Below are 13,589 nucleotides of genomic sequence, written 5' to 3'. Positions count from 1 at the left end.
TACCCTTGGAAAATACTGTGTATGGCTCTGGTTGCTGCACCTCTAAAAGGATATTGTAGGGCTGTGAAATGTGCAGAAATGGATCAGTAAAATTATCGGGCATCTGGAGCGGCTCTCCTATAAATAAAAGTTACATGCGCCTTTTTTAGTTCAGAAAAATAGGCAAGTAAGGGAGGTATATCAAATTATATGTGGGCAATCACAGGTGGAGGACATAGCATTATTTATTACATTGTCCACTATACACAGAACCTAGGAGCAGTGGCGTAGCGTGGGGGGTGCCAGGGGGGCCGGCCGCACCGGGCGCAACATTTGGGGGGGCGCGCTCGCTGCCTCCGGAGTCGCCGAAGAGCCTCGGGCGCAGGCTGTAGCAGAGCCCCATGTCTCGTGGAACCGACGAGCTGTGCGCGCGCCCGGGCTGAAGGCGTCCGGCAGGCAGCGGCTCTCAGCCCCGCGCGTCAGGGCCGCGGAGGACGTGCCAGGCAGCCCCTCCTCACAGCCCCGCCTCCGCTGCTGCTGCTGCAGCTGCTGGGCCATGTTGCATTTTCCTCGCCTCTCTGCCCCCCTCCTCCTCCGGGCAAGCGGCGTGGTTTGGGCGGCAGCGCCAGCAGCAACTCGACTCAGATCGGCAGGTTAGGGGTTGGGGGGGCGCAAATTACTTGCCTTGCCCCGGGTTAGGGGGCGCAAATTACTTGCCTTGCCCCGGGTGCTGACAACTCACGCTACGCCGCTGCCTAGGAGACACTTTCTAAATCTCTTGTTTATCCAGGAAAGCTGTCTCTCTCTAGCAGAGAGGGTTCTATGGCTGCTCAGTGACATTAATGCCCCATAATGTGGCCCTCTTTGCGCTGACGGCAAGACAGATTAGGAAGAAGAATCTGGATAAAATTGCAGTAAGCTGTAAGGGGGATTCTGAGGTCTAAATAGAAAAATACTGTATGCTGTGTGGAGACCCCTAATTTGCGTGCTGAGGTCCCCCAAAACCCCTACCCCAATAACTCAGACATCACACATAATTTTTGTTTAAGGTTTTTGGCATAATTTTGGCCACAACTTTATTTTCATACAAATTGAGAGTGGTTGCTTAGGCATTGGTTATGACTAGCTGTCCCTCTCCCGCCTTGGGGGACAGCACTGACTCCCTAGTCAGTCCCGGAGGAACAAGGTCAGAGTCAGATGGAGCTGCGACACAGGCCCTCAGCTACTCCGCGCATGCTCCTTGAAGCTTACGCGGCCCGCACCCTGCCGTCAGGGTTTGGACGAAGGGAATGGTAAGCTTCAGAATTCCTTTAACGGAATACCCGTCAGCAGCAGCATTGGAGGGGCAGGCACAGCCAATCCATACCCCTCCACCAACCAATTTTAACCAATGCCTAACCGCCAACCTTACAAGTTGTGACGATTTGCTAAGCAGTAGGCAAAACCCAAAAGGCACGCACTAATCAGCCAATTGGAAAAATTCCTACTGGGCCCCCGCACCAATGCGAACGACCCCATGACAGGCAGAGCAAGGTCAAAGCGCAAGCCCAAACAAGGGAGGGCGGGCGGGAGATCCGATGTCCACAGCGAAAGAGAAAGAGAAAGCTGTGGACCCTGCTTATATATCGCCATTAATCCCACCCCTAAATTGGCAACATCAATTTTACCCCAGTAACACAATCAACCAATCTGCTCCAGCCCATTGCCATCAATGGCCTGGCTACCAACTGGGGGTTTTGTCTGGCCCCATCCGCAACACGTGCTCTCTCCTTTATGAGAACACGCTTTCTCTGTGTGCCTGCAATTTATGATTCTGATAGTTTAGGAAGAGGTTCTGTTTATATATATATGGATATATAGATTTATAGATATTTCTTCATTTGATAGTGCCTGTGCGGTTTTGCCATGGTTTTGGCTAGTACAATAAAGCTTCTCTGGCTATTACAGTGGTACCTTGGTTCTCAAACACCTTGGTACTCAAACAACTTGGAACCCAAAAACTGTAAACCCGGAAGTAAGTGTTCAGGTTTGCAAACTTTTTTCAGGAGCCAAACGTGCTCTGTTTTGAGTGCCACGCTTCCATTTTGAGTGTTATGCTGACGATTTGAGTGCCACACTTCCATTTTGAGTGTTACACTGAGGTCTGTCAGTTTTTATTATTTATTTTGCATATTTGTTTTTGTGGCTTTTTCGTTCTGTTTTTGTGACTGTGTGGAACCCAGTTCAGCTACTGACTGATTGATTGTGTGACTGCAGTACATTGTTTATTGCTTTCATTTTATGGATCAATGGTCTCGTTAGATAGTAAAATTCATGCTAAATTGCTGTTTTAGGGGTTGTTTTTAAAAGTCTGGAACAGATTAATCCATTTTGCATTACCTTCTATGGGAAAGCTCACCTTGGTTTTGGAACGCTTTGGTTTTGGAACGGACTTCTGGAACAGATTACGTTTGAGAACCAAGGTACCAGTGTAGTCACAATGGAAATAGTACCTCCAGGTTCAGAGGTCCCTGTAATACCAATTGCTGAGGAAGAAAAACAGGAGAGTGTTATTGCCCTTCTGTTCTGCTTGTCAACTTCCCAGAGAGGCATCTGATTGGGTCTAGGATGCTGGGCTAGAAAGGCCTTCAAAGGCTTTTAGTCCATTACAGCTGCTGTCTTGTTTCTAGTAGTGAATAGGAATTTCTCCCTTTACCCAGCATTGATACCTATGGGACTTTTGTTATATGCATAATTGCAAAGTTTGCCTGTGCACGTATTGTAAATAGAATATGATTTAAGCTTGAAACATTGATTGGCCTGGACTTGCTTAGTGGAATTCTGTGCCAGGAACATTACACTTCTGATGAGGTTTGCCATTTGTTCATAACAGGTTTCATGTGCCTCTGAATCTACCAGCATCTTACCTCCTAGTGACTGTAGCAGTGCTCCAGCTCTCTGCCTGTTTTGTTTTAAAGGATGAAACAGCACCAGAAACTGAGGGTTAAGGGCAGAGAAGAGAGTGAAGGGGAGACAGGGTGCTTAATCTTTCTCCACAATCATCCTAAACTGCTCCCCGCCCCCCCCAGGGGTACATGATGTATGTTAACAATGGTATAATAAGTTGCATTGACAGATTGTCTAATCAACAGCAGCATAGTGGGTAGAAATAAGGCAGACATGAATACCTGTTGGATTTCTACCTGTCATGCTACTGCTGCACACATGCCAGTGTGGTGTAGTGGTTAAGAGCGGTAGACTCATAATCTGGTGAACCAGGTTTGATTCCCTGCTCCTCCACATGCAGCCGCTGGGTGACCTTGGGCTAGTCACACTTCTCTGAAGTCTCTCAGCCCCACTCACCTCACAGAGTGTTTGTTGTGGGGGAGGAAGGGAAAAGGAGAATGTTAGCCGCTTTGAGACTCCTTCCGGTAGTGATAAATTGGGATATCAAATCCAAACTCTTCTCTTCTTCTTCTTCTTCTTCTTCTTCTTCTTCTTCTTCTTCTTCTTCTTCTTCTTCTTCTTGCAACAGTACACCCGCCTAGAGAGAGAGGAAAGAGAAGTCTGGCCTCTGTTTTAAAAAATATGTGTTCTGATTTTTAACAGAAACCCGGCACACAGAATTAAGCAGGTGAGGCTTTTCCTGGCACTCTGCTAAGTGATGGAGTAGGAAGGGACCATGAGGGTCATCTAGGGCAACCCCCTTGCAGTGCAGGAACCTCCACTAGCTCATACATGGCAGAAATAAAATCCCTTCTCCTAGGGGTGGAGAATCTCATGCCCAGGGGCCACATGTGCCCACTCAGGCCTCTCTATTTGGCCCCCAGGATTCTCCCCACCCTGCACTCATCGACAGCCCTTTTTTAGTGTTTCTGCATGTGGGATATAACATAAGCAGTCAAGTACAGTGGTACCTCAGGTTACATACGTTTCAGGTTACATACGTTTCAGGTTACATATGCTTCAGGTTACAGACTCCGCTAACCCAGAAATATTACCTCAGGTTAAGAACTTTGCTTCAGGATGAGAACAGAAATCGTGCAGCGGCAGCAGGAGGCCCCATTAGCTAAAGTGGTGCTTCAGGTTAAGATCAGTTTCAGGTTAAGAACAGACCTCCAGAACGAATTAAGTTCTTAATCTGAGGTACCACTGTACAACATTTCCTGTTTGCCCAGAGTGGACACACAGGGGAATGTTGGTCCAGTCAGGAGGACTTCCTGTCACACCTGGTCCGGAGCATCCGCCCCTTGCGTGTGGTCAGGTAGACCCTGTAAAAGGGCCAGTCACGCAGCCATATTCCTCTTTGACGCCAAGCTCTCTTGATGTATTTTGCTGAGTGCTGGCCCTCAGCCAGCAGCACATGGGCACATTTCCCTACATACTCTTTTCTGTAACTACAAGCTGATGCCTGCCTTCAGGGAACCAACTGTGAACTGAATGTAAGTAAACTTCTTATCATTACTTTCAAAGAAGACTGTTGTGCCTTTATTGTTTTTGAGAGGGAATAAAGGGGAATTACCAGGAACAATCCAATCTGGACAAGCCAGACTGGACTGCTTAACTCAAGAGATTCAAACGAATCTACCAACTAGCTTCCTGCAATGTACTGGGGAATGTACTCTGCTACTGTCTCATTAGCGTGAGTGACGAAGGATAATATTTACCGGTAATCAATATATCCTCTCCTACTATGCACAACATTCCCACACTGCACAGCTGCAATGTATCATTGAACTCTGATAATGCCTCTTGGTGTGTGTACTTGTGTGTTTGTAGAAGCTAGCCTATTGTACAAAGGTAACATTTGCATCCATTGCTCCCCTCACTCTCAGCTTCTGGTCAGGCCTGCCACCAGTATGTGACCCCTGGAATGTGGCCCAGATTGGAATGTGGCCCTCCATTGGCAAAAGGTTCCCCACCCTTGCCTTTGTCAGTATGTAAGGCGAAAAGCAAATTGTGGCATGCCACCCCAATCTCTGAGCAGTACAAGATTCCAAGGGTTCCAGGGTTTGGTGTTTCCTTTTGGAATGAGGCACAATTGAGTTTTGGGTGTCTTTATACGCTGGGGGGAGGTGTTTGTTCGCCCCAGAACATTGGTATTACTTTAACTTACTGCGTTCCATCATACCTCTCCTCCCTTTCGACTGTTGCCCATAGGCTGGCCTTCACCAAAGCGAGGTTTAACGTTTTTCCCTCCAATGTCCTGAGACATAGATTCTCAAAGGGCCAAGCCTCCGCCATGTGCGAATGTGATAAGGAGACGCCGGAGTCGCTTCAGCACATTATGTTCACTTGCCCCTTGTTCAACGTGCCATGGGCAAATTTGTTGGGATCAATCATGCAGAAACTAGAGGGTACCCCACCAAAATTCCACCTTGCCCAAATCTTGCAGGATAAGGATACCCATACGACCCTGAAAGTGGCTAGGTTTCTGGTCGCTGTCCTTACCCAAAAGCGTTGCCAAGGAGCACTACAAGCTAATTAAGGCGCAGTATGTCATTCCATCTCATAGTATTTTATTGTTACAGTGGTGTTTTAGCGGCTGTTTTTTCCCACGTGCACAAGCTGTTATTTATGTCTTGTTTTTATCTGTATGGGCCTATGGCCGTAATAAATATTATTATTATTATTATTATTATTAAGGTGTACAGTGGTGCCCCGCAAGACGAATGCCTCGCAAGACGAAAAACTCGCTAGACGAAAGGGTTTTGCGGTTTTTGAGCTGCTTCGCAAGACGAATTTCCCTTTGGGCTTGCTTCGCAAGACGAAAACATCTTGCAAGTTTGTTTCCTTTTTCGTAAAACCGTTAACACCCAGGGTGCAATGCTTGAAGAGGTGCAGTTGCGACTTGACTTTGAGGAGCAACTCATAGCACGCGGTGTGGTAGCCTTTTTTGAGGTTTTTGAGGACTTTGCTGATTTTTGAAGCTTTTCCAAAACTTCTTTTACAGCCATTTGGTAAGTTAAACTTTTAAAACTTTTTTTGGGGTTTTTGGATTTTGGGTTGGGGTGTTTGGAATTCAAGGACTTGGTGTTGAGGAGGGGTTTGCAAGAATCTGGGAGCTTGTGTGGGTTTTTTTTGAATTTTTATGATTTTTTGTGACCATTGGGCCATATTGTGTTTTTTTTAAAAAAAAAATTCTGGATTTGAATTTCTGTGTGGTGGCTGGCTGGGGGAACAGTTGAGGAGATGTTTGCAAGAATCTGGGAGCTTGTGTGGGTTTTTTTTGAATTTTTATGATTTTCTGTGACCATTGGGCCATGTTGGTTTTTTTTTTTAAAAAAAGATCTGGATTTGAATTTCTGTGTGGTGGCTGGCTGGGGGAACAGTTGAGGAGGGGTTTGCAAGAATCTGGGAGCTTTTGTGTTTTTTTTTTTTGAATTTTTATGATTTTCTGTGACCATTGGGCCATGCTGTTGTTGTTTTTTTTAAAAAAAATTCTGGATTTGAATTTCTGTGTGGTGGCTGGCTGGGGGAACAGTTGAGGAGGGGTTTGCAAAAATCTGGGAGCTTGTGTGGTTTTTTCTGCATTTTTATGATTTTCTGTGACCATTGGGCCATGTTGTGTTTTTTTTAAAAAAAAATTCTGGGTTTGAATTTCTGTGTGGTGGGTGGCTGGGGGAACAGTTGGGGAGGGGTTTGTAACAGTTGGGGAGGGGTTTGCAACAGTTGGGGAGGGGCTGGGGGAACAGTTGGGGAGGGGTTTGCAACAGTTGGGGAGGGGTTTGCAATTTCTGTGTGGTGGGTGGGTGGCTGGGGGAACAGTTGAGGTTTTTGAAGACTTTGGTGATTTTTGAAGCTTTTCCAAAACTTCTTTTGCAGCCATTTGAGGTTTTAGAAGACTTTGGCGATTTTTGAAGCTTTTCCAAAACTTCTTTTGCAGCCATTTGGTAAGTTAAACTTTTAAAACTTTTTTGGGGGGGTTTGGATTTTGGGTTGGGTGTTTGGAATTCAAGGACTTGGTTCTGGGTTTGAATTTCTGTGTGGTGGGTGGCTGGGTGCTTTTGAATTTTTTGGATGTGAAGCACTGATTCTTTTTTTTTTTTTTTTTTTTGAGTTTGCGAAGGTAGGAGCTGTGCTGCCATGGGACCCAAGAAGACTGCTGCTGCAGAGGCCGGCGAGAGGAAGAAGGAGAAGGTGACGCTGGAAATGAAGAAGGAGATCATCCGGAAGCACGACGGTGGAATGCATGTGACAGACCTCGCCAGGGAGTACGGGAGGAATCCATCGACCATCGGGACCATCCTGAAGATGAGGGAGAAGATCCTTGCGACTGATGCAGCCAAGGGAGTCACCAGGATTGTGAAGAACCGCCCAGCTGTTCTGGAGGAGGTCGAGAAGTTGCTGCTCATCTGGTTAGAAGAGAAGCAGCGTGCAGGGGACACAGTGACTGAGGCCGTCATTTGTGAGAAGGCCAAGGCCTTGCACGCAGACCTCGTCCGGGAACAGCCAGGAACCTCAGGCGAGCCAGAAATCTTCAAGGCAAGCAGAGGTTGGTTTGACCGGTTCAAGGCAAGATCTGGAATCCACAGCGTGGTCAGGCATGGAGAGGCTGCCAGTTCTGATGTTCCTGCGGCTGAAGACTTTGCAGCGGAGTTCCTGGAGGCTGTGAAGACGGAGGGCTACGTTCCACAGCAGGTCTTCAACTGCGACGAGACCGGGCTGTTTTGGAAGAGGATGCCCAAAAGGACTTTCATCACACAGGAGGAGGCCAAGTTGCCTGGCCACAAGCCCATGAAGGACCGTTTGACCCTGCTCTTCTGTGCCAATGCAAGTGGCGACCTGAAGATCAAGCCCCTGCTGGTGTACCACTCGGAGAACCCACGGGCCTTCAAGAAACACAAGGTCGACAAGGAGCAGCTGAGTGTCATGTGGCGATCCAACAGTAAGGCTTGGGTCACACATGTGCTGTTTGTGGACTGGGTCAATCTTGCTTTTGGCCCTGCTGTCAAACAGTACCTGCTGGACAACGACCTGCCGCTGAAGGCTTTGCTTCTGATGGACAATGCTCCTGCTCATCCTAAAGGCCTTGAGGAGGACTTGTTGGAGGAGTTCAGGTTCATCAGCATCATGTTCCTGCCGCCTAACACCACGCCACTGCTCCAGCCGATGGATCAGCAGCTCATCGCCAATTTCAAAAAACTCTACACCAAGGAGCTTTTCAGGCGATGCTTCGAGGTGACTGATTGCACCACCATCACCCTGCAGGAATTCTGGAAGGACCACTTCGACATCGTCACCTGCTTGAAGATGATCACCACGGCCTGGAACGGGATCAGCCAGAGAAATTTGAATTGCGCTTGGCGCAGCCTGTGGCCGGACTGTGTGGCACCAAGTGACTCTGATGCACCAGAGTCAACAGTGGTGCAGGACATTGTTGCCTTGGGGAGGACCATGGGTCTGGAGGTCACAGAGGAGGACATCAGCGAGCTGGTGGAGGAGCACGACCACGAGCTGACCACCCAGGAGCTGGTCGAACTGCAGGCAGAAGCTGCTCAGGAGCAGGCCTCGCTGGAAGAGGAGGAAGCAACTGAGGAACGGCTGTCCTCCAAAGAACTGAGGGACATTTGCCTGAAGTGGAAGGATGTGCAGGCTTTTGCACAGCGGCACCACCCTGACAAGCACGTGGCACATGACCTTGTGAACACTTTTGATACGAGGGTCATGTCGCCTTTCAGGGAGGTGCTGAAAAGGCGGATGAAGCAGCAGACCATGGACAGGTTCTTCAGCAAGAAGCAAAGAGTGGAAGAGGAACCTTCTTCGAGTTGTCCCCCAGAGTCTTAGAAAATGTACTGTACACTTTGTTGATTTTTAAATGTTTTTCTGTCATGTTTAGAAACTTAATTTATTGTTCCTTCAATTTTTGAAATGCTCTTTACAGTATGTGTGACTTTAAAGAGCACTTAATAAACTCTTGTTGTACCAAATTTGGCTTTGTTTGGACTTTTTTTGACCATAGGAACGCATTAATTGAATTTCAATGCATTCCTATGGGATTTCATGCTTCGCAAGACGAAAAATTCGCTAGACGAAAAAACTCGCGGAACGAATTAATTTCGTCTTGCGAGGCACCACTGTATGGTTTATTGCACTGATCTGTCTCTGTCTTCTCCTCCGGTTGTACTTCTAGTACAATGCTGGTGCTGCTGTGGTCTAAACCACTGAGCCTCTTGGGTTTGCCAATCGGAAGGTCGGCGGTTCGAATCTGTGCGATGGGGGGTGAGCTCCTGTTGCTCTGTTCCCAGCTCCTGCCAACCTAGCAATTTGAAAGCACACCAGTGCAAGTAGATAAATAGGTACTGCTGCGGCAGGAAGGTAAACTGTGTTTCCATGCGCTCTGGTTTCCATCACAGTGTTCTGTTGCACAAGTTTAGTCATGCTGGCCACATGACCCAGAAAGCTGTCTGTGGACAAATGCCAACTCCCTCAGCCTGAAGCAAGATGAGTGACACAACTCCATAATCAGCTTTGACTGGACTTAACCATCCTGGGGTCCTTCACCTTTACCTGTCACTCCAAACCTCAACTCTAAACTCTGGCTCTGTCTTTCTAAATATCTGTGAATTGAGGGAGGGCCACAGGGTCTGTAACCTGAAGCGTATGTAACCCGAGGTACCACTGTACAAGCAAGGGCGAGACTGACTCAGGATAAGGATAAGTTTCTACAACATAGTGGCAACTTGGATGCATAGTTCAGTCCCAGCACACTGTTTCTATTCAGAATGATTGGCAGGGTTTAGTTTGTTTGAGGAGGGAGGAGGAGGAGGAGCTAAAGCTGTCTGGTGCCCGCAGGGCAACGCTGCCCTAGCTAGCTTCTTCCAGGGCTCTCCGGGAGGGCTCTGTGCCTCCCTTTCTGTCATTCTGATTTATTAAGCGCTTCGCAAGACAAAGTCTCCCCGCACAAAACCCTTCTCTGTTCTGGAGAGGGTAATTTCCACCCAGCCCCGCCGATGTAAAAGTATCCTGGCTCTCTGCTTACCTGCCGCTGGAGTGTGTTTGGGCAGGTGCTGGGCGCCCCATCCGTCTCTGCCATCTGACAGGCTTGATTTACAGCTGGAAAGAAAAGGGAGACTCGCTCCTCCATCTTCCTTGGTTAAGCACACACACACACACACACACACACACACACACAGAGAGAGAGAGAGAGAGAGAGAGAGAGAGAGAGAGAGAGAGACACGTGCGCGCGCACACACAACCCTCGCCTTGCAGCCAGATAAGCTCCGTTCCAACAGCTCTGAACAGTGCTACTCCTCAACAATTATGTTTTAAGACCGGGGTGTGAAATTGCTGCACTCCTAAGCATTCGGGATCAAGTTGCGCCCGGCAGCCTCCTGAACACGTGTACTCAAAAGCAGGTCCCGCAGATAGCAAAAGGATTTGCTGTTGTTTTTCCCCCACTCACACGTTCTAGGGATGCTAACTTAGTGTAGACCCCATTGGCTTCATCTGCAGTTACTTCCAAGTAATCTCGGGACTTAATTCTTCCCGGACTTGTCCGTTTTAGTTGGGACTGGAGATTTGTGAAGCCATGTGCGGTTTTAATCCAAGCACATGACAGGGATAGCTCAATAAATAGAGGCTGAGACTCTTAATCTCAGGGTAATGGGTTCGAGTCCCACGTTGGGTAAAAGATTCCTGCATTGCAGGGGGTTGGACTAGATGACCCTCAGGGTCCCTTCCAACTCTATGGTACTAGGCAGATGGTAGTGCACCCCAGTCCAGATAGGTTTCCCCGAATTTACACAGTTTTCTTCTTTAATAGGCGATTGCTCTAGAAGCCGAGATGGATTATAACAGCCTACTCAAACTCAACGCTTCGACATTATGACGATTGAAATTAATGGGACATGCTTTCAAATTCAGTCATGGTAGCTGGCATTAAAGCAATTTTGCCTCGTTCACAGCTTTATATAAATATAGCTATAGAAAATCCCGTGGGAGAATTCTCTGCAAAAGAAGCATCTGAGTGCAGCGTTGCTTACGCTTTTCCTGACAAGGCTTTGTGCTCCTGGATTCAACAGGTGAAGTTGTCCCAATTGCTGCATCTATATCACAAGAGCCAATTCTTAGGGGCCGAGGGGGGGGGGGTGGTCTTCGGCTCTCCCATAAAATATTTGACGGCCCCCTCCAAGTTGATGGGCAGTGCCATTCAAATGGTGTCATTGCACTGCATCGTGTGATCGATTATGCAGGGCCGGCCCCCAATATTTTATTCAAGTTGGCACCCCTGATCTATATAGTGGGGAAACATCACCTGCTGAATTTCTGCCTGCCCCGCGGCTGTTAAAGGCACGGCAACTGGGAAGGGGCTGCTACCTAATTTGAGTGTCATGGACGACACAAGCTGCAGCCCTAGCAATGCCCCATTGAAGTCCCATTGAATTCAATGGGGGGTGCTCTCAAGTAAGTTCTCTTAGGGCTGCAGCCTTAGAATGCTATTCGTTTTCAACAGGATACCCGCAAGTGTCTCCAAACATTTTGGCTCCAACTTAAAAGCATCTCCAGGAAAAGATGCGGGGGGGGGGGGGCGGCATTGGGAGGCTGTTTTGCCTAAAACAGCGTCTAGCTTCTAAACAGCACTTTTAATGGAAACAATAGTCTTCTAAGGTTGGGCGAGTCTAAAGATTCTTGTGGCTTCGTTCTTGTGTTTAATGGGTATTTTTGGACTGGAAGCGAACTTGGTGCGAAATGGGCTTTGTGGGAAGGGAACGTCTCCTATTTTGCGCGTTTTGCATGGCTCACAAAGGGCCCCGATAAAATCTCAGGAGAAAAACTGACTGACACGTATTTCGTGCACCAGAGCCTTAAGCTGCGTTTGCATAGACATACATCGTAACATGTTGTTTTATTGCTCGCGGTGAAAGAAAAAGAGACGGTTTCACCACTCCTTCGCTAGCGTTGTGCAAACAGCCGAGTGAAGGAAGTCCTCAAGCAGACGGGAAGACGACACATAGTTTCATAGAATTGTCGAGTTGGAAGGGATCCGAGGGCCATCTAGACCAACCCCCTGCAATAAAGGAATCTCGGGTAGATCATACAAGCCCCTAGGGAGGCGGCACCGTGAAACGGTCCATTTACACTCAGCTTGTCCGTTCGCCTTCAAAAAACAAGGGCAAACTTTTAAACAAAAGGCGCCGAAGAAATAGTCACCTTTCCATGGAATTACGTAGCTCTCCTGCCAATGAATGAGAGATCGAAGGTTTGCTTGCTAAGAGCACAATGTAATCTCGTTCACTAGCTTGTGCGATGCTGCGCTTGATAAAGGCGCACAGCCTCGAATTGAGACCTGGCCGTCGTTTTTCAATCTGCCCACGCAAAAGTGGCCTGTTCTCTTGAGGGAGGCGGACTGTGGCTGCTGGGGAAAGGAGCGCACAGGTTTGGCACCGCTGTCTGCCGGATTGAATCCGATGAAGAAACGTGAGGAACTCCAAAGCTTGTATCTCTTTGCTTTTATACTTCGGACACTCCTGACTTAACTCAGAGAGGGTTGCTTTCATACAATGCCCTTAAGAATCGGACTGCTGCTGTTTGGAACCAACACGATTGTGAAGGAGCGAGCGAGCAAAAGATAGCAACTTTATCAATGACGGTTGTGTCTTTGTAACAACCAGAAAATCAGCAGAGGACGTTTTGCTCAACTTCTGCAGTTCTGTTGCCTTTCCCATCCTGTTCCCATTGTTTTTGTTTTTTTTAAAAAAATCGATTTTAGGCCAGATTTCCCGTTCCCCAGCTAGTTGGTTTAGAGATTTGCCTTAATGGTGATGGTGGGGGCGCTGAGGTAATGTCAAATTACTGGAACTGACAGCCGGATCCTATCGACGTCTTCTACAATGCAAGACTTATTTGAGCTCTGTGAGATTTAATCCCAAATGTGTGTGTACAGGATTGCATCCTGAAACCATAAAAACTCCGGTTCCTAATTAAGCCAGTGTTGGAGTCGTTCTATTGAGGTAAATAGAATTCCTCCAGCGTAAGACAGGGGCAACTATCTCCTTTCTCAATCGGTTAAAACGAAGGCTGCTGTCCTAAATCTATTTACCTGAAAGTAAACTTCATTTTAAAATCAATGGTACTTACTCCCGAGTAGATGGGGAGTAGCTGCGTTGGAATTCGCTTGTGGGTGGACTCAGCTGTTCCATCCTGTGTACATTTTTCTAAATTTACCACATACTCTAAGCAGGAAAACATTCCCCGGGTCAGGTACCCGCCCTGCCGCCTGAACTGCATTCCTGAAAACGCAAACACCACCACCACCTCGAACCCAAGAGGTCATAAACAAATTGTCCCCCGACAACCTTCCTGGAGAATCTGGCAGGCGGCACAAAAGGATTAGGTTTCAACTCTGGCTTGTCCCTGGCGAAGCGGTCTCTCGCTGTCCACGCCTCCGCCCGCCCCGTCGAATATTTTGCGTTTTGAGTAAGAGTGAAGTCGAGGCTACAATCCTGTACACACTTAGAACTAAGGCCGCTGAACTCACTGGCGTTTGCTTCTGAGTCGACGTGTGTAGGAATGCACGCTGTCAGGCATCCTAAGATCTTTCCAAAAATGGTTCTAGGCTTGGCAGAATGCAACAATTGTCCGCCGCCGCCTTTGACTACAAGCCAGCTGGCCGGCCAATGGCTGACTCA

The 13,589-nt window shown here is 47.9% G+C and overlaps 1 long non-coding RNA gene across 1 annotated transcript; it reads right to left on the bottom strand.

Annotated features, from left to right (window-relative positions):
- Window positions 1-739: 739 nt before the first annotated feature.
- On the bottom strand, window positions 740-10,132 carry LOC308482151. Its single transcript, XR_013989090.1, has 3 exons — window positions 9,941-10,132; window positions 1,761-3,502; window positions 740-955 (listed from the first exon to the last, which is right to left on the bottom strand). It is a non-coding gene; the product is annotated as an uncharacterized lncRNA (long non-coding RNA).
- Window positions 10,133-13,589: the final 3,457 nt, after the last annotated feature.

The sequence above is a fragment of the Podarcis pityusensis genome (genome assembly GCF_964106645.2).
Source record: "Podarcis pityusensis genome assembly, chromosome: 7".
In the NCBI taxonomy this organism is placed as follows: domain Eukaryota; kingdom Metazoa; phylum Chordata; class Lepidosauria; order Squamata; family Lacertidae; genus Podarcis; species Podarcis pityusensis.
The sequence above is the reverse complement of the archived record's forward strand: the minus strand, read 5'-3'. Positions and strand labels throughout refer to the sequence as shown.